Source organism: Ciconia boyciana, chromosome 5 (genome assembly GCF_034638445.1).
Source record: "Ciconia boyciana chromosome 5, ASM3463844v1, whole genome shotgun sequence".
In the NCBI taxonomy this organism is placed as follows: Eukaryota; Metazoa; Chordata; class Aves; order Ciconiiformes; family Ciconiidae; genus Ciconia; species Ciconia boyciana.
The window spans coordinates 58,299,999-58,326,089 of NC_132938.1; positions in this window are offsets into that span (position 1 = coordinate 58,299,999).

Consider the following 26,091-nt stretch of genomic DNA (forward strand, 5'->3'; position numbering starts at 1 on the left):
GGATTTCCTGTGATTAATTGATTTAGATTCTTGCATGTGCAATTCAAGCTTTCTCCCTCATATTAAATCCATGCCCAAATCAATCTTTCGAAATAACTTCAGTACAAAGCCAAACATTCAAGAGCTATTAACATACTGATTTTGTTACAGGCAACATTGAATATTGTATATGATGATCTTCCTTACTGAATTCACAGAGAGGTTTTTGTGAATTTTTCAATGATCAATTTTTTTAAGAATACCTTTTAAAAAAGACACCTTATGAAATGGTTGTCATCAGTTATTCATCAGTCTAGATGTGCATTGTATTCTTTTTCTGTAGCATAATATGACATGGTGGACATGCACTTGTGCATTCCTTTTTTAAATCATGACCAAAGATTTGTTCTTTGTTTTTCCTGAAAGCAGTCTACAGTTAAATACCTAGATTAATTTCATATTATGTCACTTACCTTATTTTCTCTTAAATTCCTCTTTCATTCAGACCTCATTCATAAACCACATGTGCAGTGTAAAAAGAAGTTCTATGTGAACTTTGAAACTAACAGCAGCAACGTACCATGCTGAGACTGTTACGTGCACATTAATCTGGTTAATCTTTTACTGATAGATCCTCATTCAATTGGATATGTTTGGTCTGTAATTAACACTTGAATTTTTGCAACTTGATTGCAAAAACTGTATCTGCAGCTACTTTAGTGATTGTGTGAAGATATTTTTGAAAGTTACTTGAGTTCTACCAGCAGTTAAATGTGAGAGTGATAATGGTTCATGTTCTTGAATGTGTGTTCATATATGCATGTGAAGAGCATATGCACTTTCTCTTATTACTGCAATGAATTAATAATTGCAATATTTTCAAAGCACAATGCAAACTATATGCAAATGTAAAGCTGTTTGTCTAGATGGATTAAATTAATCTAGAAAAATGGATTTAACTTCAGAAATGATTTGTGAATCACGAAGAAAACTGATGGCTTGCACAACTGCCAGTCATGTGCATTAGCTGTTGGCTCAATAGCTTGATACATTTCTCTTGCAAGCATCAGTCTTTGCCGTGCTATAGTAGCATTAAAACCAGGGATAAAAAGGTTGACCAGAAAGGACCTATCACTTGCTTTTTAGACAATTTCCCACAAGTGGGAAAGTAACTGATTTGAACTCCTGTGCCTTAGTGGAAAATAAATACAAATTTGTGCTTTAATGAACAGGTTCTAGTAATAGAACAAAAGAGTGGAGTGAGCCCTGATTGTCTGTTCACAAGGAAAGGTTTAGATAAGCCACCTCTCCAACTGTAAATCCCAGGTGAGCGGAGGCACGTGTTTACTCCAAGGGTATTAAGATATGTGTCATTACAGTGAGAACAAGTATCCGGTATGTAGGCTGTCTGCGGTGGGAGGAAAAGAGGAGGGTGCTTTCCAGACCTCAGTTGTGCTGGGGACATTGTCATCCAAAATGTAGCTCTATGTAAGAGCTGTAAGTATTGGTTTGTCGCAGTACCAGGGCTGTTCCTGCCTGCCACAGCAGTAGAGTGAGACTTAGTTCCTCTAGAAGCCTGTTGTTTCCCGCTGTGGTGCCACAAGCACAGCCAGTGCTTTGGCAGAAGGTAGGAGCTAATGGTGCCCTCACAGCCTCCTCACGTAAATTCACATCATTCATTATGAATGAGTTTGTTTGTGTTACTTGGTTGTAGATGGCTGTGTAATAATTTTGTTGCTGTATGTTTTTAAGAGCACAGAGACGAGTTAGTTGCTTTCAGACAGCTCCCTGCTCTTGAGCCTGCCTATTCTGGTGGGAGGTAAGACATTAAATCTTTTCCTGTATGATATGTGTAGCCAAGGCAACTACTGATAGTTTCCACTGTGAAAAGCCTTGTGGCTCAATGCTGCGCACAACCTTTGTCTCTCAAGGCAGATTTATATGTAAATTGTATAGCAAGGTCCCTTCATTTGCTAGTGGATACAAACTCAAAGAAGACTGGATGGGGGGTGACTCACTTGTAGAACAAAAGGGTAGGTCAGTCTCATAAAACTATGGATATTGTGAAGATAAGATCCAGATGCTTCCTTTAATTTGCCTGCAAGTCTTGACTTCAGTTAAATTGTCACAGTCTAGCTCTTTACTTTTCATCAGACTGTTCCTATGCACAGTAATGCCTCTCATGACATCTTAGGTAGTATATGTCCTAGCAGTCACATCCAGCTGAGCCAGTAGCCTGCCAAGGAGATAATATGTGCATGGACAAGGATTTAGACTACCAAGAAAGCTAGAATCCCAGAAGCAGAGGAGTGTTGCTATGCAAAATACAGCTTGCCCAGCTGGATGCAGGACAGGGTTTTTATGCTGGCAAGATGGCTGTAAAATTAAGAGTAGTGTAAATGAGGCACTGCTTAAATGATATCTAAAACTTGGCTAAGCAAACTTCCCCACAAAAAAAGGCATTTCTTTCCAGTATTATTATGAATGTAATACAGTCTGAGTTGGGACACATCTGGAAGATCTTACAACAGCACAGGCAGAGGATTTTAAGAAGTTGTCTTCCTGGGAGGATATGACAGGGAAAAAACAAACTGATTTATATGACACTAGCTTAGGCTCCTCAGAGTATGTGGAAAGAGTCCTCCCCAAGGTGGCAGTGTCAGCCTGTTCCACAGGTACTGTAAAACTCAGCTGGGGTCCCCTTGCTCTGGAGTCCTATGCTGAAATAAAATACCAGGTCAGAAATGAGCTGAAGCATTAGAATAATTACAGTAGTCTTCAAACGTCTCCTGAAATAAGAAATGTAGAAAGTGTTTGTCTCTCCTTTTTCAGAAGAAACATTTTTTTACTTTATATATGAAATACAAACAGCACAGCACCTTAATGAATTTGAACAGCAGTAATGGAAAGGTAACAGTTAAGAAACTGGAAGTGTTATTTACTGTCCCTTATATGATTCTTTTTGTAATCAAGACCTTTGTTCTCGCTAGATTTTAAGTTGAGTTGGTGACATTTATTATGGGGCTTTGGATACGAGATCTTAAAATCTACTGTCAGTACGAATTTGCAAAGAACAAGTACAGAGTATAACAAAATTGCCTTGGATGCTTTTTAGCAGTGCTCACTGCCAGTGGGTAAGCTATCTTTTTTGTTTTCTTTGTGTTTAGTTAACTTTATTTTTGAAATTACAAAGAGAAAACCAAAACTGAGCCTATTACAGATTGGCAGACAGGAAGGCTTCCTGTAACTGGTAAAAGAAGCCTTGTACTGCTCCCATAGAAATACCAAGAAGTCAAGAATCTAAGGAAGTAAGGCTCCTAATCTAATTGAAAATGTGGCATTTGAGTATCCAGCTTCTTTAGTTGTCTTTGAAAAACCAAGGCTAAAATAATTTACAAGTAACTGTTGGATTTGTGTATGTCTACGGAGTTAACTAGAGTTGCAATGCATCTTAGTCACATTACTGTGTCAGCTGCTGTTCTATTGTAATCCCTGTGATCACCCAGTTGGTTTGCACGCACCCTAAACAAGCTCTCCCTGATGCTTGTTAGGATATACCAAGCAGGCTAGATCTTGTAAACTGAAATAGCATAGTTTCTCTTTAGGCACATGGCATCTCTTACCATGTGTCATCTTTCAGTTCCCACGCCTTCCCATCCCTTACAGCTTCTTTCCTGATGTGGGCTCTCATTTTAGCCCAAGATGATGCCATAATAAGTAATTTAAGATGTGCTTTGATGAATTTCTCTTACTTAGAGAAAACGCAGTGAGGCCATTTATGGATTGCCACACATGGAGACGGGCTCTTAGCGTTCCCAAACAACATGAGAAATCCAGGAAGGTATGCAGTCCATGTAGTCAGTGTGGCTTCAGTTCTGTTAGATGTGTAATTTCTAAGAAACACGAGGCACATCACTGCTGAGAGAGAGATAGGACAGATCTAGTGATGCTCCACTCCTTTTGGACTGCATTCACAACAAAAGCTTTTGTGCTGATCCTAAAGGAACACACACATAAAATACACTAATGTTTCCTTAAAACAGATTATTTTTTTTTTCCTTTGCTTAATCCAATTCTTAGTATCCGTAGTATTTTTGAACAAAACTAAGCAATTTGCAATCTACAAGATCATGTTTCTCTTTGCAGTATATATGGCTGTTTAGGTTATGTGCTACTACATTGGCATTGCTAAGGGGAAAGGAGGTGGGGTATAGATGCAGACTAACGCTGCAATTGCACCAGCCTTCGGACAATGTCTGTTTGTACGATTGTGGAACCAGCTCCTCAGGTTCCCACTGTACTTCTTACATTGGATTATGGGTTCAGGGTGAATACTGCTGGCAGAAAGGCAGATCAAGGACCCGCCTTGTGTTTAAAAGGAGATTGAGCAGAACTATCAGCACAGTGAGAACATCACCCAGACTTTTTTTTTTTCCTGTTCTCCCACTGAATCACCAAGATCCACAAGATACATCCTCTGCAAATAATAGACAACTTCAAATTAGAAACCAGTGTCTTTGACATGCTGATCTAGTAAGTCTCTGCTGTGGCAGTACTCTTCAGCTGGCAGGAATGATATTCTTCCAAGCACTCCGCTTCTCACTGCACTGAGAACAGAGCACTATAACAAGCCACAGGAGCACAGTCTCTTCTTGTTTCGTGTTAGTATGGTTTGGTGTGACATCACTTTTCAAAATGCTGAGGGATGCATTGTAAAATAGGGTATGTCACACTTACTGTCACAGGCTGCCAGTTTCTTAATTCTCTTACTAATCCCCACCTTCTCCAATTTAACTAATGATTTTCCCCATGGCACCATATAATTTTTTTTTAATATGCAAGCAATGTTTTTAATATACCATATTGTGCTATACTGTCTGTCTCTTGGGCAGATTACTTAGAGATATTTAAACTATCTTGTCTTCACGCACATTGCCAGGATATGTTTTCTCTAGTATAAAGATTGGACATAAGTCACTAGTGCACAGGTTTGGCTGTAGGACTATGCCACAAGGCTGACATGTTTGTGTCTGTTCACTGCTTCATGTGAAATATCCAAAATACCTAAAGAAACAAAGGTGATATTGCAAGTAAGACTATACATATATAAATAATAATTTAAAAAAAACCCCAAACCACACAAAACCCCAAAACCCGAAATCATAAACTGTTGATTTCAAAGGCATGTATTTGGGAAAGAAACAATCATCAGAAAGTATGAAAATACGGACTTAAGGAAGAATCTTTTTGCCCTTACACATATACTTAGCTGCATGAACTCTGTGACTGGCCCCATACATGTTCTGTTGTGACAACATGAGTCAGGGTACCATACTCATTCACCTCGTGATTAGCGTCCAAATTCATCCACATGTGTAAAAACATTTTGCCCCTGGCACAAAAGTCCTGTGAATGGAGAACATATCTGGAAGCTCAGGAAACCCAGATCTGGCTGCTATTTCTGTAACACTCATTCCCTTCTTCTGAGAAGCTCCACAATTTCTCAGTTTCCTCATCTAAATTGTATGGGGAGTGTTCACCTCTTTTGATGATGTATAGTGGGATTTATTTAGCTGAAGGGAACAGATTTCTGTAGGGCAATAACGGCATTGATTGCATTAAAAGTCTATGGGGCCTGATGAGATCCACCCGAGAGTACTGAAGGAACTGGCAGATGTGCTCACCAAGCCCCTTTCCATCATTTACCAGCAGTCCTGGCTAACTGGGGAGGTCCCAGTTGACTGGAGGTTAGCAAATGTGACACCCATCTACAAGAAGGGCTGGAAGAAGGACCCAGGGAACTACAGGCCTGTCAGCCTGACCTCGGTACCGGGGAAGCTGATGGAGCAGATCATCCTGAGTGCTATCATATGGCATGTAGAGGATAACCAAGGGATCAAGCCCAGCCAGCATGGGTTCAGGAAAGGCTGGTCCTGCTTGACCAACCTGATCTCCTTCTACGACAAGGTGACCCGCCTAGTGGATGAGGGGAAGGCTGTGGATGTTGTCTCTCTAGACTTCAGTAAAGCCTTTGACACGGTTTCCCACAGCATTCTCCTGGAGACACTGGCTGCTCATGGCTTGGATGGGTGTACTCTTTGCTGGGGAAAGAACCGTCTGGCTGGCCGGGCCCAAAGAGTTGGGGTAAATGGAGTTTACTCCAGTTGGCGGCCGGTCACAAGCGGTGTTCCCCAGGGCTCTGTGCTGGGGCCAGTTCTGTTCAATATCTTTATCAATGATCTGGATGAAGGGATCGAGTGCACCCTCGGTAAGTTTGCAGATGACACCAAGTTGTGTGGGAGTGTTGATCTGCCTGAGGGGAGGAAGGCTCTACAGAAGGACCTGGACAGGCTGGATTCATGGGCCAAGGTCAATTGTATGAGGTTCAACAAGGCTCAGTGCAAGGTCCTGCACTTGGGCAACCCCATGCAACACTACAGGCTTGGGGAAGAGTGGCTGGAAAAGTGCCTGGCAGAAAAGGACCTGGGGGTGTTGGTTGACAGCCAGCTGAATATGAGCCAGCAGTGTGCCCAGGTGGCCAAGAAAGCCAATGGCATCCTGGCTTGTATCAAAAATAGTGTGGCCAGCAGGACTAGGGAAGTGATCATGGCCCTGTACTTGGCACTGATGAGGCTGCACCTCGAATACTGTGTTCAGTTTTGGGCCCCTCACTACTGAGGTGCTGAATCATGTCCAGAGAAGGGCAACGAAGCTGGTGAAGAGTCTAGAGCACAAGTCTGATGAGGAGCAGCTGAGGGAACTGGGGTTGTTTAGCCTGGAGAAAAGGAGGCTGAGGGGAGCACCTTATCGTGCTCTACAACTATCTGAAAGGAGGTTGTAGAAAGGTGGTGGTCGGTCTCTTCTCCTAGGTAGCAAGTGATAGGACGAGAGGAAATGGCCTCAAGTTGCGCCAGGGGAGGTTTAGATTGGATATTAGGAAATTTTACTTCACTGAAAGGGTTATCAAGCATTGGAACAGGCTGCCCAGGGAAGCGGTTGAGTCGCCATCCCTGGAGGTATTTAAAAGACGTTTGGATGAGGTGCTTAGGGACATGGTATAGTGGTGGTCTTGGTAGTGTTAGGTTTACGGTTGGACTCGATCTTAAAGGTCTTTTCCAACCTATACGATTCTGGGGAAAAAAAAAAAAAAATCATATTGTAAAATGCTCCATAAGGACCCTAATTACTTAAGACATACTTTCCAAAAATATTCCCATGATGCCTGGGAAAGGGTATAACCATTGTAACACTAATAACCACAGAAGTTGCACTGATACACAGGGTTGGACTAGTCACACTGCTGCTCTTGTGTACTCTAATCCTTAAGAGATGTTTCATAGAATGTCAGGAATACAAACCATATAAAGTTTTGACTCAAGGATATGTAAAAATGACACCTTTCTACTCAATAACATGAATATATCTGTGTATTCAGGACAGATTTAGTACTGGGTTCCTTCATTTTCTTATTTTCCAGGTTTTGCAGGGTGTTTGTATTTCTATAGATACAACACATGTTGAGGACTTCTCTTAAAATACCCAGTAACTAAGAACTTGATATTTTTTATATTTAATTCTGGTTATGAATCTTTCCTGTCTTCACTTTGTATACCTACACTTTAGAGGCAATAAGCTCAGTTGCAAAGAGCATTTCTTAAAAACACAAGTTTAAGAAACCGGAATACTAATTAGGAATACTACACTTTATTGTTTTTGATAGTCATGATAGCTTGTGAACATCAAGCCTGAACAGATGCTTTTTATATTTTAAAACATTCCAAACAAGCTGAATCTGAGGACATCTTTCAATATATTTCATTATGTCAAGCCATTGAACATGTAATGTCAGAATTATGCTGTAACAGTTGTCTTACAAGCCAGTGTGGCTTGCTTTGGCAACACAGTTTAGAAAAGTGGAATTTCTGTAGGTGGTTTATTAAAATTCTGAATAGGGTGTATAAGGAAATGGTGCAAAGTATATGGTTACAAAGCTGGTGTGTGGTTTGGGACTGTGAGCCCCAGACTTGGTAATTAATCCCAATGCTTGTAACTTTCCAATATCAACTGTCACAAAATACTGTGAAGTTGGAGCTTTTTAAATTGGTGTCCTTTCTGCATGAGGAGACAAAAGGGGCAAAAATCCCCACCTGCCTTTCACAGTGGAAAGGATTTAAGAAATCAGAATGCTTCCTCTCTTCAATGCTGTGTGTGTTGTAGCATCTCTAATGTTCTGTGTTCAGGAATGTGGTACCTCTATAAATTGTGGAATTTGTCTACGATCTTTCAGGGCTTGAAGTGTGGTAGACTATTATCTTATTCAGTGTCTGGAAATCTGCCTGTTGTTGATGTAAAATACAGAGCTGCATCACTGCTTGCTCTTCTGAAATTAAAGTTTTGTAGGCATAGACAAGAAAAATAAAAATCTGTTCAAACACTGCAGACCTGAAGCCTAGTCCCAGTGAGCACTGACATAACTAGGAGCAATGGAAGTCACACTTGAGCTTCAGATACAGCAGAGGGCTGAGAAGTTGCAGGTTGATTGGATTTTTCCTCCACGGTTGTTATGTCACTGCTTGGCAGACTTCATCATCTGCACACAGTGGAAGCTTTGTGCCAAGTATCTTCAGACAAAACAGCCCAAAGTCTAGCGCTCCCCTTGGCACACAGAAAATGTGAACCCAGTTCCTTCTGTTGTCATACACCTTACCTGGTTAAGTCACCAAAATTTAAAGGCTGGAAATGTTAAGGGTATTAATGATACACAAAGAAACAACCAGAAGAAAGTTTTCAGAAGTCAGTTTTCATCGTTTATTGTTTGTTTGGTTTGTTTGTTTGTTTTTCCTTGAGGTCTGCAAACCAGTTTGCCACTCCAAATTCAATGAATACACTCTGCTCTTTCAGGTCCTCAAAGTCTTGATGAGGAGACCTCCTCCCTCCATGCGCCTCCCTCCACATCTAGGCTTTGCTTGTTTCCATCTGCGTATGACTCTCTTTCCAGCCAGGAAGAGCTGGGTACAAGTTCCATCCATTTGATTCCTTAGTTGATAGCATCCTCTGTGCCCAAAGTAAGTTTTTTGTTTGTTTATTTTTTCCTCCTCTATCAGACATCTAGCATCCTGGAAAAAGTTGTTTCTTCGTAGTGCTTCCAGTTCTGATGCAAGCCTGGGCTCCCTGTATGGAGGGGGATAACAGGTCAGAAGGGAAGGCTGATGATTATGTGGCCTCACTAACCCACTATCAAGTTCATGGACTCTGATGAAGTAAGCTAAAGTATTGTCTCCCCTTCATGTAGTCAACTATGGTTTTTATCCAAACAGTTAAGTCCCTGATGTATTTTACAATACAGTGCACAAAACCATGAGACGAGTTTAAAACATGGTATCATGCCATGAATAACTTACATGGGAGAGAGAAGAGTATTCCATCTGTAGTGCAATGCAAATGCAGCACTGCTGGTGGAAATTCAGCTATAAATTATTGTCATACAGAATCACAGAATCGTATAGGTTGGAAAAGACCTTTAAGATCATCAAGTCCAACCATAAACCTAACACTACCAAGACCGCCACTATACCATGTCCCTAAGCACCTCATCCAAACGTCTTTTAAATACCTCCAGGGATGGCAACTCAACCACTTCCCTGGGCAGCCTGTTCCAATGCTTGATAACCCTTTCAGTGAAGTAAAATTTCCTAATATCCAGTCTAAACCTCCCCTGGCGCAACTTGAGGCCATTTCCTCTCATCCTATCACTTGTTACCTGGGAGAAGAGACCGACCACCACCTCTCCACAACCTCCTTTCAGATAGTTGTAGAGCACGATAAGGTGCTCCCCTCAGCCTCCTTTTCTCCAGGCTAAACAACCCCAGTTCCCTCAGCCGCTGCTCATCAGACTTGTGCTCTAGACCCTTCACCAGCTTCGTTGCCCTCCTCTGGACATGATTCAGCACCTCAGTAGTGAGGGGCCCAAAACTGAACACAGTATTCGAGGTGCGGCCTCACCAGTGCCGAGTACAGGGGCACGATCACTTCCCTAGGTCTGCTGGCCACACTATTTTTGATACAAGCCAGGATGCCATTGGCTTTCTTGGCCACCTGGGCACACTGCTGGCTCATATTCAGCTGGCTGTCAACCAACACCCCCAGGTCCTTTTCTGCCAGGCACTTTTCCAGCCACTCTTGCCCAAGCCTGTAGTGTTGCATGGGCTTGCTGTGGCCCAAGTGCAGGACCTTGCACTGAGCCTTGCTGAACCCCATACAATTGACCTCGGCCCATCGATCCAGCCTGTCCAGGTCCCTCTGTAGACCCTTCCTCCCCTCAGGCAGATCAACACTCCCACACAACTTGGTGTCATCTGCAAACTTACCGAGGGTGCACTCGATCCCTTCATCCAGATCATTGATAAAGATATTGAACAGAACTGGCCCCAGCACAGAGCCCTGGGGAACACCGCTTGTGACCGGCCGCCAACTGGAGTAAACTCCATTTACCCCAACTCTTTGGGCCCGGCCAGCCAGCCAGTTCTTTCCCCAGCAAAGAGTACACCCATCCAAGCCATGAGCAGCCAGTGTCTCCAGGAGAATGCTGTGGGAAACCATGTCAAAGGCTTTACTGAAGTCTAGAGAGACAACATCCACAGCCTTCCCCTCATCCACTAGGCGGGTCACCTTGTCGTAGAAGGAGATCAGGTTGGTCAAGCAGGACCAGCCTTTCCTGAACCCATGCTGGCTGGGCTTGATCCCTTGGTTATCCTCTACATGCCATGTGATAGCACTCAGGATGATCTGCTCCATCAGCTTCCCCGGTACCGAGGTCAGGCTGACAGGCCTGTAGTTCCCTGGGTCCTTCTTCCAGCCCTTCTTGTAGATGGGCGTCACATTTGCTAACCTCCAGTCAACTGGGACCTCCCCAGTTAGCCAGGACTGCTGGTAAATGATGGAAAGGGGCTTGGTGAGCACATCTGCCAGTTCCTTCAGTACTCTCGGGTGGATCTCATAAGGCCCCAATGTTCATCCAATGTTCAATAGGCCTTTTCTCAGAACAGAGGTGTTTGGGGACAGCTGTATAGCAGAGACCAAATGGTGACTCCCAGTAAGTTAACAAAGTTTTCTGTCTCCCAGTTAAGCGAACCAGCAGGAATAATTCAGGGCTTCAAGTGAAGTTTAGTTTTGAATTGGAAAAAATAAACATACAGTGAGTTTATGTTTATACGTTAGCTTCCCTATAGCTTAAACAGTGCTTGCCCATTGTCATCAGCTAAGATTTTACAAAACCTTTTTTTAGAGTCAGCACAAAATCATTGATGTGCCATGAAGAACAAACAAGAGTACTAATTTTTCCAGTCTACACCCACAACTCTTTCTTTAGAAATGTATTTGTCTCAAATGAGAGAATGGATTGGTTTAAAAAAAAAAAAAAAAAGGAAACTGTAATGCGGGAACAAAAACTTTCAGCTGTCAGCATTTCCATAACCTCACAAGACCCAATTTTCATGTCTTAATTTATAATCTTGGTGTAAAGAGAAAATGTTCTTGTTTTTCCTGTTTCAGATTTGAATAACTGGATGATTATATATAAAATTTACTGCATTTGTGCAGAAGATGTGGTGTTTTTAACATCTGTCAGAGAGCTGCATCTTAAATTCCTTCCCATGATCATCTTTTGGGTGTTATTTTCTGGCAAGTTTGGGACTTTAAACTCTTTTTGAGACTTCTTATTCTAGCAAAAGGATAAATCCATCCTGATTCAAGAAAGTACTCTGTCTTTAGCATGTATGCAATTAGGATTCAGTGGCTAAATTATCAGTTTCCTTAGAAAAGACAAACTAGTGACAAATTCAACAGTTAGTTGAGTTTTGGTGCTTCCTGAGGGGACTCTGAAGGCCTATAGTGAAGCCCTATGAAATGTATGTTAAATAAGTTGCTACAGAGACACAGCCTTAAACAGACAGTAGAGGAGAAATCTTTCTTTTAATTAGGAGAAGTCTGTATGTAGTGATTTGGTACATCTTTGATACCATCACTTAAGCTCTTGGATATAAAATAGGTTGTCTTCTGGTAGCATGTGAGAGAGTTCACTGGAGGCTGGGGGAGTGTGATAAAGACTTCAGTCATTCTGTGAGAGCTCTAAGCACAGTGTTTTTGCTGTATTTTCTCTGTCCTTTGAACATATAACTTCACTGTAGGAATAAATAAAATAGACACTTTCTCAAAAATGGTAAGAAGTAGCTTCTTAAAGCTGCGATTCTTAACCTACCATTAGCATCATAGTTCCACAGGCAGCATGTGGAGCTGTCAGTCTTTGCAAATGGATGTGTCAGGAAAGGCAGACATCTACCAGAGCATGCTGAGAAAGCATGAGAAATCATAATATGGAAGGAGTTTACAAAAAGAGTCTGCTTTAGTAGGTGGGAGATTCAGTGGCTGTATGAAATATGCGCTATATCATACTGACTAGTACTGCGTTATTCAATATTAGTCCACAAAATTTGGCGTGCTGTCTCATTCCCAATGATAATCACTGTTATGGAAGACTCAGCTTGTGGACCCTGGCAGCTGAAAAGAGGAGTTATGCAGATGACTTCACACTGTTCAGAATTTCTGCATTTGGGGAATATTATGGAATTGCTAACAAATTAGTCTTTTTTAATTGTAGTGGCATGTATGCATTTCCTGTCCCAACATGTCCATGCTTATTCATAGCACACCAAAAGAATCACAGGGGTTTTTTTTGCCTTTGAATACAAACAGCATGAAGAAAGATTATTTTCTAGACATCAAAGCAAATGAAGTCAAAATGACCAATTCAAACACAAGAAAACGGAACAGAAATCTAAATATTGGCCGGTGTTATGCTATTTAATGATAACAAGACCAGCTATTAAAGACAACAAAGGAAAAAGGGAAGAGGGGATTTGCCTATAATTTGTATTTAATCATAGACAAAAAGTTGGTAGAAAAATTGTGATTTAGACTGTAATGTGGTGAAAAGAGCCTTTTTGGACCTTAGTACAAGGATGATGTGGTAATGCAGACTGTAATTTGAATAAGACATATTGGGTACTTAAGTCTGCCTTGCCCGTGAGTGACTTTTATTTATAGTGTTTCACCTTTCAGATTTCTTGGATCTGAATGTACCTAACCTTACTGAAACACAAGTTTAGACATTGGAGTCGCTTAACTGCAACTATCTCTACAGTGAAACACAGCAAACCAACAGTTTAGAGTAAGAAGTTAAATATATCAGAGGCAACTGGGGGATTGTACAGGCAGAGGGTAATTTCTTACATGGAATATTGCCAAGGAATACTAGCTATGTGTTGGCATAAATGTCATATAAGCATGCTTTTCGTTTTCCTTCTTCCCCAATACTGGGTTTACACAGTATAAAACAAAACAAAACAAAAAAAAAGGGGGGAAGAAAAACCTGCCCAAAATGAAAGGGAAAAGTGCAGACTTATGTCGTCCTTTTATATGAGGGAGTGCTGCATGTGTGCAGACCCAGCAGAAAAGGACAAAGTGTTGCACTAGTGAGGAAAAGGCCCCACAAAATAGGGCAGAAGCTGTGAACTGAAAGACATGATTAGACTGGGTGATGCAGGAGGAGGACTCTGGTTTGTTTGTTGGTTGGTTTATTGGTTGGAGGAGTCTAACCTGAGTCTAAAGAATATATAAGTGTGAGGAAACGTACTTGGTGAAACAAGTAGTAAGATTGTACAGCTTTGCTTAGTGTAAGTTAAAATGACCACAACTTTTTTTTTTTTTTTTTTTTTTTAAGCCTTAGAGAACCTGTGTGTCTATTTGCATCTGATATCAGGAATGTAAATTCAGACTATCTGCAAGATTAGGAAAAGGTATTGTGCAGCTGCTGGTGGGTGTCTCTGAAAATTAACATTGGTCCTGTGGCAAAAAGCAGCTGAAACTTCTGAGGCTTAGGACAAGAGTGTCATAGAGGGATGCTCCAAGTAGTCTGCTCCTTCATTGTCTTGCCCCCTAAATAACATCTCTAATTTCCAGAAGTGCTCATCATCCAAGAATTCTCATTTGAGTCAGTAGGAAGGGACAATGTTGCAGTTTTGAATTAGAATTATGAATTTAAGTGCTTAAATGTGGATGTAACAAACAAACTTTTTGTATCCTTCTTTAAAGAAGAAAAAAAAAAAGAAAAAAAAAAAAAAAGAAAGTCCCATGTCTCTGTTCTAAGCTGGTCCCAGATAACCGCAGGGATGGTCTCTGGGCTTTGGGATCTGGCTGCAGCTCCAGCAAATCCTACATCATCACTGTTAGAAGGCTTTGCAGAAGTGTATTTCAAAGGGGAGACTTGCTTTGAGTGAAAGGCCATATGTTTACAGGAACTTTGATCCAACTTCCACTAGCATAAGTGGTAATTTTAGCACTGAATTGTCAGCTTGTCCTCCAAATTATACAGGTTTTGTCCTTTTCTTGTGCATTCAGTTTTTCTTTTCTTTGGCAAGGTCCCAAATATAAAGAGCATCCACTGGCTACCAAACTGTGCCCCTGTCCAGCTCTTTCCTGCGTTTGTCAGGCTCTTTTGAGTTCACCTTGAACCTTGGAGACTAGTCTGCTGCTTTTCAGATTCACCAACTGAAATGAGTGTGGAAAGAGTTTCAAGCATAAAAGTGTGACTGTGACAGTAGCTGAAGAATACTGAACAGGCTTTAATGCATGGAGATATTGAACAAAAGCAGGATTGGAGGACTTGTGTGTAGGCACTCTTAAGCTTATCGAGAAAAAAGCAAGTACGTTGCTCTTGCATTGAGCCAGTAGAACATGACAGTGGTAAAATGTCATTAAGATTCATTCGATTTCTATGCATAACAGTAACTCATGACTCTTAACAAATATGACAGATCAAATTCCTTTCTGCTGCACCCCAGAATAAGTCTGTTGGGTTCATTCACTATAACAACAACAGTGCTCTTTTGGTTTGGTATGCTTATAAATCATTTGAGTAATGCTGGTTAAAACTGAAATAACATTGATGTAAGCGAGACCTTTCACTTCAAATTGAGATGGCAAAATATGCTCAGCCTCTTGAGAGGAAATGACAATGAACTATGGCATACTAAAGGAAAGCTGAGCATTGTAACTCTTGGGATCACATTGAGAAACTCTTTGTAAGGCTATGGCCTCTCACTTCATATTTTCAAGTGTCCAGACTGACTTTAATTCTGTTCAAAAGGAGGACACTCAGACTTTTATTTTTCCTGCAAGTTTGCTTTCTCATTTCTCTCACTTTCACAAAGAACATTACCTCAGAAACATTAAATGGGAAACATGTGCTTCAGGGCTAATGGTATTGCTTCTTTGTAAGGTCAGCTCCAAAGTCTCAACACAAAGGCTTTGTTAATCTAAAGTGAAATAAAAGCAGCTGTCATAAAGCATGTGATATATAAACTCTCATTTAAAGTTGTATTATATTCCTCTTATTGTTTTTAATAGTCTGAATTGAGAGAGAGAAAAATATTTATTGAAAGGATAAAAAGTAGCACTTTTCTAAACTTCTCAAGAAAGGGGAGACCTATATTTTGTCACTAATAAAAAGACACTATCTTTAAGTGCCTTTTTTTCCCCCAGTACTCATTTCTCTTAAGTCATATTCTGTCTACAAAAGAACAAGGAGTGTTCGTATTCTGTAACTGAGAATAGCAAACAGGATAGATAAATTTCACAGCTTTTTCAAGCTGATGAAAGAACATTTTTCCTCTTTCTTATTAAGTTCTCATTCCACCACTCCCAGGCAGGGATTTAATTTTGGTTGGTGGTCCCAAGGAAAGGAATTCTTCCATGTTCCTACTTTATTTTTCTGAGAGTTGCAGGCAACATTAAACAAAATTGCTGTTCATGTCATGAGACCTCCGTGTGTTGATGAATACTGGTGTTTCTCTCACTGCAAATTTAAGTTGCTTCTGTCTTCTGCTGACCCCTCCAATCCCTACCTTGTATCTCATTGAGACTAATGCAATTTATGAGGTTGAGTTATTCCTTGCTACAAATGATCATTCAGTCTTTGTTGGAACAACTTCAGATGTTGCACTTTGAGGCCCAAAGGAAATGGTTCACATCACAGAAGCTTTGTGTTGGATATGCAATGGGGAAGGGTGCTGGCCTTGCTGGGTTGCTTGACAGACAGTTCCAGCCATGAAATCCACAGGTTCTCACCTGCCAGGACAGGGGGTTAGCAGTTGCTAGATATGAAGTTATCCTGATGGTTTTCATTTTGGGATTGTATCTATACAGCTTTTAAGATGCATGATGTTTTAGTTATGCATAGGCATCAAGAGAAAAGTTGCTGCTTTTTTAAAAACCATGGGTCACTGTGTGTGTCTGATTTTTCTCTCTAAAAATTCTTTTGCAAAGACATGTATTAAAAGCAGGACCCTCAGACATAACTTGGAGGCCAAACTATTTCATCAAGAAACTAAAAACTCTTGACAAAGGTAAACTGTGAAACTGAAAACTAAAACTGCGTGCAAGTGTTGGGTATGAACTTTTTCTGAGACTATAATGATCATTTGGCTATGTCAAATTACATTATGGAAAAGTGTATAAATGTGTGAGCAGTTTATAAGATGTTGGTTTGGAAATGTGCCTTTTAATGTATCTCAGTAAGAAAAGAAATAACTGAAGAAACCTTAAACTACATTTTCTTCACTGCCTTGCTGGTCCTCATCAAAGCTATTACCTTGGCAGTCAGAAAACTTGGAATATCTGTAGGGAAGTTTGTTTGTTTGTTTGTTTTTAAAAAGTATATGTCTATTTCTAATATGTATCATGGACATTTATTTTTCTCATCTTGGTTGTTTTCTTCCTAGTGCACAACGGATAATTTAGTTGCAATATGGCTATATAGTCTTTGATAGTGTAGTCAGCAATAAAAACTAGTGACAACTTTGGCACTCTACAGAGAAAAGTAAGAGTAAAAATGGTATTAGTAGAAAACTAAACTAACAGTTCTACAATTTGTAAGCAGCACAGTGTTTCTCTCTCAGTTTCAGCTGTCTTTCCATTTTTCTAACTTTGAAATTAATTTCTGGGTTTATCTTATTTAATATCTGTTTAATGTATTTAATATTTCCCCTCCCCACCCTCAGCAAATCTTTCTGCATTCATTGTAGATCTTTTTAACTGAGTGCTGAGTGTAATTTTATGACAGTATAAAAAGACTTCATTTTCAGTGTACAATTATAGCTATTCTTTATAGAGCCTATATCCATTTCATAACATACATCTTGAGATACTTGTTTTGGTGAACTTTAACTGGAATATCCTCAAATCTCTTTTATAACTCTTTTGGATATCTTTCTTTTGTTTTTCTTTTTTCTTTTCTTTTTTGGGAAATCACAGTTTCTCTTTTTACAGTTCTTCAAGAAATCAGAAACCTTATTAAAAACTGTCAAAATGAAAAAACCATGTTCTGTGAAGCCAGGATATCTGTCTAAGTGTTTTTATAGCCCATTCTTCCTTTTACACAAGATCAAAGCATCAAGGGACAAGAAAATAGAGTGAGAAAAGTCAATTCAAGCTTGCAGAAATCATGCTCAGGCCAAATATTTATCCAGTGATTCATCAAAAAAGTTGCAAAATGTAGTACTGGATTTTTAATGATTGCAGGTTTCACTGCCAGTTCTTGTAGGACATCCTGTTCTGGTGCCGTGCTTTAAAAAAAAAAAAAAAAAAAAAAGTGAAGTAAATACATTAGGTTGAACCATAATTCAGGGACAACTGGAAGCCACTAATGGGATGGACATACCTCATTATGAAGCGGTGGTTTTTAAAAGAATGTAAATACTTATATTGGTGGTGGTAGAAGACTTGTATTTAATTTGATGGTAGAGAAATTTCTTGTAATTGAACAAGTTCCTGTTTCTGCTCACGGAATAAAAGGATTCCTCAAGAGTGAGGCAAGTTCGGAAAAGAAGTGGTACAGGCATGACATTGTCATCTCTCACATTTCAGTTCTGCTGAAATAAAAGGTGAAATTTCAGAATTTCAAACCACGAGATGGTGAGAAATAGGTTACTTGTTAAAGGACACTGATGTAGTTTATAGGGAGCCTTGACACGTGGGACAAAAGGATACACAGGAGAAGCAAAGAGACCCTGAGCTCCATTGGCAAATGAGGCATCGGTTGAGCAAGACATGGTGATAGTAGAAAACAGTAGAGAAAACAAAATAAAACAGAAAGGTGTGAGTCAATATCAAAGAAGGTGAAGGACAAAATAATTGTGAATGCTAGTCAAGGTCTATGTAAAAATTTATCAAGTACAATTGAAAGACGTCTGCATGAAATCTACTATTTTGCTGCACTTTAACATGTACAAACCACTAATACAGAAGGGTTTGTTCCCACATTTTTTTCCTATCAGGAATTGCTGTATTCTAGCTGCTGCCCTTGTTCCCTCTGTAGGTGGCTATATTTCAGATATAGACCTGTTCCTTTTATATAAGGAGTAACACTGCACGAGGAGCTCAGTCTGTGGAGAAGAGGGGCCTTGAGAGGCTTCAGCTCCTGAGGCACTTTCCTGAGTGCCTGTCCGCAGTGCTCTGCATAAAAATGAAGCCAGTCCTAACACAGCTGTTTTTCAGCCTAACCACAGGTACTTTCCACCATGTTTCCTACTGTATCACGTATCAAAAACTTTTTTTTTTAAAAAAAGTAGAAACAGCAGAATGCATGTACAACCATATAACCTATATATTAATGAGATAAGCATATAGGTAGTAAGCGAAGAGAAGTAGATGCTAAGAGGTAACTTCAAAAACTCAGTTTTTTGTTTGAAGCAGCAGAACTGCTACTAAAGATAAGTTTTGCTAACAAAGCATAGGATGCCTGCTATTCAAACTGTGTACTGCGTGTCTGTATCCACAGCTCACTCTACAATTTATTTTAAAACCAATCCACCACCTTTTTTTCATATGGTAGTCTTACAAGTGAGAATACATAGTTCAGTGCAATGGACCATAGTGTACAACCACATATAACCACAAAGGTTATATACTAATGAGGGTATAAAACAGAGAATAAACTTGGAATGAAATGCATAGGAAAACTTTGGCTCTTGTACTACATGGAAAAAGGCAAGCAGAATTGTCTCTTGTGAAACATGAAGGAAATTATATAACTGAAATTTTAAACAGACAAGTTCCTTGGCTTCTCCTTCCAGGATTACTGAGGTAATGAAGACGGGATTCTACTCGTACTTTTCAAAATGTTATTAATGGCATTCCTGATTGCCAATGGAAATATCTCTGGTGACTCCTGATAGCCTGTATTCATTGCTTTTGGAGCTGTAAAAGACTGACTGTTCCCAATCATCTTGAAGATGCCCCTTCTCAGTCACTCCAGGAGACAATTCCCAGCGAAAAATCCATCAAGCTTAACACAATGTACACACCTGTGTACATGTAAGCAAGGAGAAATGCCCAGCCTCTCTAATGTGACAAGAACTGCAGAGAAATGGGCACATGCTGCTCCATGGCGCTCACCCCCTTCTCTAGTGCTGCTGCTTTGGCAGTGTTTTTCACATTCATTGTAGGGCAGCAATGAATATTATACCTAATGTGGTATCTTCACCTTGTTGTTAAAAGGATCAATGCCAACAAAACATGCATTTTAAGGAGATGTCAAATTCTTACTTTACCATAGTTTTCCACATCAGAAAGCATGGAAAAGTATAAGGAAAGTGGCTCGGACTGAATAAGTTGGATAGGAATTAGAGTGCAGGAAGTAGAGGGCTAATTAGCTTTGCTCTCTTGGGCTAATCCTTAAGACCAAACAGTGGAGAGACAATAGAAAAGAAGATGTGACAGAGAAGGGAACATGATTCCCACAAGGAAAACTACAGCTGCCTTGCAATTTTTTTCTTTAGATCATGCACCAAGAGGATTCAAGGAAAGGTTGGAGAGTTTTAGAGCTCTGGGAGGAAAGCCCCCCTATCTTCACCTTTGAAATAAATGGTTTTGTTAATACTCTTGCAAATAAAACAGTAGAAAGAAAATATGTGGTTTGTTTTGAGGTATGCACAGAGGCATTTATTACAGCTGTAAGGCATTGTTGATATGATGCTGTTATCTTTTTGAACCAGCAAAAATGTGGCTGAGTGGTGGTTTAGGCTTTGATTCCTACCACCTGTGCTACACAGGTGATGGCATCCAAACAGGAGGTGCACCTGTGAGCTGCTGGAATGCCATAGGAAGTCTTTGCATAGGATGTGTGTGGGTGAGTGTAGGTCTGCTCTGCGTGGGATTTTTTTCTCTAAAGAAGCACAGTAGTTGTTGATTTACAGTTAGTTATTTTAATTCTTTTACACTGCAAAACTAAAAGAGAAGCTGGCCTCTGATGAGCAGCAGCCTCTGGTTTTCTGTGTTGAATAATGGAGGTGACTGGCTGCTGAAGTGAAGTGAGTGTTGAGGTGTGGGAATTATTAAGGTACAGAAAGAACGCATTTTCTAATTGTAGGGTGGGGATAAAGAGGAGATGGATTGGGGTAGTGGAGAAGTGGTGGTGCTTGATAGGTTAAGTGGAGGATATGTGGATGAAATCTTGTTCCCTGCTTGTAGGTGCACAAAAGGATCTGGGCAGCTCTGTATCCCCATAGCTATCTTGATATTTCACGGTACTTGTTGCCTGTGGAGATGACATTTGTCCCTGTTTATCTGAATATGTCTGTGCCCTTTTGCTCTGTTGGATGAGTTGGGATGTAGAGGGCTTGCTGCCTTTTTCAGGAGTGTCTGAGGCTCTAAATCTGATTAGCAAAGCTAGTTCTTATCTAGGCTTGCGAGCGTTTCAGTGAAGCTGTTTCTGTGCATGTCTAAGAAATTCATTGACTCTCTGATTGCTACTAAATATCTTCAGTCTCTAGAGATTTTTCCTAACTTGTGAGCTTTCTGGGGAAGCAATTGTCAATTTGGTTTTCAGTTGGGCTGCTATAGAGAGATGCAAGTCATTTGGATCCGGATCCAATGTATATGTGGCCAGCTTTCTGGGGGAAAGATGGAGGAGAGGAAAGGCACAAGAAGCAGCAAGTTTGATGCTGTCTGGAAAGGCTAGTCTATCTGAGAGCCTGGCTGCCATAATACTGAACTGAGGCCTGGCAGAGAGACAGGTTTAGGTTTGCATGAGGAATAGTGATTTATTCCTCAAGCTCTACAGCTCTCTGAGGTAAGTTATATGTGCTGTGTGGCTTTAAGTCATACACACATTTTAATTGTCAGATAACCTTCCCAATATAGTTAAATGCCTCACCTTGAGTCTCAGTAACCCAGAGGTGAATACAGTCCTGGAGGTGCTGAGTGGAGAGGGCTTTGTGGTCACAAGTATATGCAGCTCTGTAGTGTGTTTTGTATCTGCTGATGTGTAGGGAAAAGAAAGCTGGTGATGCTGTGGCTGAGTTGTTTACAGGGAAGTAGTTAGTGTCTGCCGTTGTAGTCCTTATTTGTCTCAGTCTGTCATGGGCATCTGGGGAGATGGAGGTGATGGAGCTCAAAACCAAAAAAGAACTTGTACAGGTGTGTGTGGAGGTTAGTGCTTTTCAAAGAGTTGCTCCTTGTCTGTTCATGCTGATCTTAAAATGCCATATATGAATGGAAAATGGTTAAAGTACTGTATTTTTTAACTCCTCTATTCAGTTCATTTTGAATTTATGCAAATAAGTCAGCCCCATAAGTAGTTTGGCTTTTTTTGGTGGTGGTTGGTTTTTTTTTTTGCACCTTCTGACGAGGAAGCAAGAATTTCACCAAGTTTAAAAGAAAAAGAGAAGTTTAGGTTGGAGTGAATTAGTCCAGCTATTGAAATGGTCCTTATTCTGGATGAAGTTGCACCAGCTTGAAGACCAGTGCCTGGCACTGGTGTAAGGCAGGTGTGCTCATGATTAGAGCATGGATGTGAAGTGTGGTTCTGCTGCCTCAGTGGATCACACTAACTATAGGAGGCAGAGAATCAGCTGGTATCAGTTAGCCATCAAGATGTAGCCTCCAGCTGGCTTGCTGCCTGGCACACGCCTGTGCAGTAACAAGAGACAGGCAAGACTTAGGAGTACATTAGGAGACAATTTGACACAGAACTGAGCAGGCAGTGCAGAAGATGAAACAGGGAGTTTTAGAGGTAGGCGTAGAGTAAATTACCAAAGCATTTCTCTTTTCCATGTGTTTAATTTGAGGTCTGACTTCATAATAAGTGATCCCATGTGGTGCTTCCTTAAAGTAATACTTACCTATTGTAATCCTTTAAATATTCTGAGATGCCTGAAGTATGAAGTAATTTTAATCTATTACCTGGAATGTACTAATCACACTCAACAAATTTTTGAACTGCTATTAAATATTTGAGTGTCATTTTTTCCCTTCCCATTCTGCTCCCCCTGCCCTGGCCAGGGTGGAGATATTACTGTTTCTGCAGCAACCCTGGCATAGGTACAGCTGTATCATGTATAACCAAGTTGGTGGTGAATGGTGGTTGAATAGAATGTTTTAGCTGAGTTATGTATGTTTGGACAATATGAATCAATGGTCTCATATAGTAACTTCCTCCTCAGTTCAGCTGGTAGTTTTTAGAGAAGGCATTACTACAGAGGGGGCAACTTTTTCCCTTTTTTTTTTTTCCTTCCATCAAATGTATAATAAACATAGTGACTGTTGCTTTTTACCAGACAGCTTGTATAGCCCTGGCTTGACTCTTAATAAATGTCTTGAAATCTCACCGGGTTGATTGTACTCATTTTAGTGATGTGAAACAAAAGAAACAATGTTCCATGCTTGTAGGTCTCTTTGCAAGGAATAGCACTGAGAATCTGAGGAATGCAAGAGTTTTCCAATAAAAACATCATAGTAATTGCATTAAATGACTGAATCATACATGTAATCTTTCAAATATGTTGGCATAGATTTTGTTAAGACTGACTGACTTGGCTAGTGTGATAGGTGCTATTCTTTAGAAACATACCTAGTGATAATACAAAGATCTTGTCTGATCTCAAAGCAAGGTAGGGCCAAGTGAGGCTAAATCTTGGATGTGATATCTCCTGAGATACAGTAGTTTGCGGAAGCAGATGCTTTTTATTTTGGGAGATGCTGCACTGCTATAAGTGGTCTCTGTAATTATCATCGTGATCCTGGTAATCTGGTGACGCTAATAAAAAATCAGTCAGGTTGGAAGGGACCTTAGGAGGTTTCCCAACACTTAATTCAGAGCCAGTCTAAAGTTCCTTAATTAAGGAAGCATAATAATTTTCCTAGAAAATTGGTGATGCTCTGGTTGGTGCAGCTGCATATGCTGTTAGCCTTCATTGTTGCCAGGTCGCATGAGTCACTAATGTTTAACCTCCTGTCCACCAGGACCTCAGAGTCTTTGCAGTGGAGCTGCTAGCCACTCAGTCAGTTCTCACTCCAGGCCCTGTACAGCTCTTTCCTTGTAGGAGGAGAACTAGCTTGCCTGAGACACAAAATTCCTGCTCTTATTCACCCAGCTGAACTGTGATTTGCATTAATAGTCTACTATCTTTTTCCTATCGTGATTGGCTGTATAAGGTTGCTGCTGCATACTGGTTAAACAGTTGCCATGTTCTACCACCAAAAGGATTGCTTCTTAGGTCAGAATTGATGGCTGTGTAGTCTAGACCTGAGGAAACATGAAGAAAATTCAGATAGTCTTGGGGAATGCTTTGAAGCTTTCTAAACCAAGGACACTTAGACAAGTGCAATGCATAGGTGCAAGATTCAGTTTGCTGGTGTCTCTGATGCTACTTTCAATAGTAACAACATTTTTCCCAGAAGTTTTCCATGTACAGCTCTTGATCAGGTGTAATGCTGCTAAAGTAATATCACACAGCAAGGTGTTTGGACTTATTTAGAAGTTTTTTACCCTACCATTTGGTTTTATGTTTCTATTTTACCCTAATTTTCCTAAGACTCATCATTATGTTCTCTGTATCTTCACTAATGCAGTTCAAGTTTCCATTTGAATACAGCATGACTCACCAAAAGTGATCATGAAAGGAGACATGCTTGTACTGAATAGTAAATAAATAAGAGCTTGATTAATCTGAATACAAGTGTAGGCTCAGAACACAGGTTAATAGTGAAATACTATTAGTCTATATACTAATATATATAGAGAGAATACTATATACTATGAACTATTCTATTTATATAGAATGCAATACTATATATTATGAAATTTATACTTCGTGTTGCTACAGGGTATAGCATGTGAATCCCACCCAGTGAAGCGGAAATGCCATTAAAACCCAGACATTCATTTCTTTGTTCACTATATGCATCCAATGATGTTGTAATTGTGGAAATTAATTGTTTTGTTTTTTCTTTCTTCCACTTAGTTTTTCAATCATACAAAAACTATGCTATTTTCTGTTCCTGTCTCTTTCAGGGATATCTTTAGTGCAAATTCTAATATATATTGCTTGATTAGCTCTTGATGCTGAGGGACAGGTGTAAGCTAATTGTCCAGTGCTATTAATTTAATGAAATGTGGGACTTAAATATCTTTCTCTGACGAGCTTCCAGAAATTAATTTCACCTTCATCTGTTTTTTTCAAGCAACAAATGAGCAGTTACAACAAAGAAGACAGTACTGATCTAGGAGAAAAATGTGAAGAATGAGACACATTCAGCCCTCACCAATCAAAAAGGCATTAAATGTTTGAATTCTATTGATCAGAATCAAAACAAATTTCTTTAATATATATTTCTAGCCTAGTATCACTCATCCTTGAGATCCCTATGAATACTCATGTACATGTTGTAGGAAATTCAGCCTCAAGAACCAGGAGAATTCCTGGCTTTTACTTTTGTCCATGACTGCAGAGAAAGATTTCATAAAGTCCATAGATCACTTGCAGTATGGCTTCAGGAAGAAGTGACTGGGAAAAAACTTGTTTGTTGTTCACGGGGTTGTTGGGCAATTGGTCTCTTCTAGAGACTTTGTTCATCCACTTGGAACCCCATAAGGCTCTTTTGGAAGTGTGTGAAAGAATCTTTTTACGTAATAGCCATATTTAAGATGTCTTTCCATTGCTTCATCTACCTGTTAGGGTTGATATCAACGACTGTTGGATCTTTGCCCCCTATTCCCCTTGTTTATGGCACACCATCTAAATTCAGTCCTTAAAAGCTTGCTGGATCCCATGTGTGCCTGAGATACAGGTAGTCCTGCTTCCTTCCTCCCCATCACCCCGTCTTGCTGGTAGCACAGCCCTCCTCTTGTGCCGAGACCCCTGGTGCCTTATGCAACTGCTGGTAGCCTCCAGCCAGAGCCTGTGCACGGAGGCTTTGTCTATGGTGGCAATAGAGCAGGCTAAGGACTGTTCTCTGCAGAACAAGCCACTTGCACCTAGTTAGGAAAACAGCTGTCTTTTTGAAAGCATATTTGTTCTTGGTTTGTACTAATGTGACTGTGTTTCCCTTCACCCTTCTATCAAGATTCAAGTTTAAGCCTGCATTTAAGCAGTTCTTTATTGCTTAGTGTGACTGAGTTCACAATTACCATGGATCAATAGGGCCCAATTATGACAATTCCCCTGTCATTCTGCAAGGAATAAAGAACAAATGGAGGAAAAAGTCCCTTGAAAACATGAACCTGAAGTCAAACTTTAAGACAAATAAGAATCCGTGCTTGTTTAGGTTTTGTTGTTTGGTTTCTTCTTTTTTAATAAACTCCACTTTTTCATTCTGTTTTTGGAAGTGAGTTCACTATTTGTGCATGCCTGGGACTGGCCTTACTCTTGGTACAAGTTTTGGATTGTCAGCCTACAAGTGGTGAAGCTATTTTTAAAACCTTTAGCAGTGAGTGATCTATGCATCCCCCCCCCCCCGCCCAAGTCACTAAAATTTTTATATTTTGGCATATTCTTGGGACTTTAGTTTGTAGAAGTATTTCTCAATTTCAAGTAGACTATGATACCATTTGATTTTGTATGTAAGAATTTCTATGAGATTTCAAACTTTTTATATCATCTTTAGGCTTGCTCTATTACAGACTTTTATTATTATTTTTTTTTCCCTTGGGTATATTCTGCATTCTTCAATTTGATTTTAGACTGTGATTGCAAGCAAGTAGTCTTACAATTGAGGTAG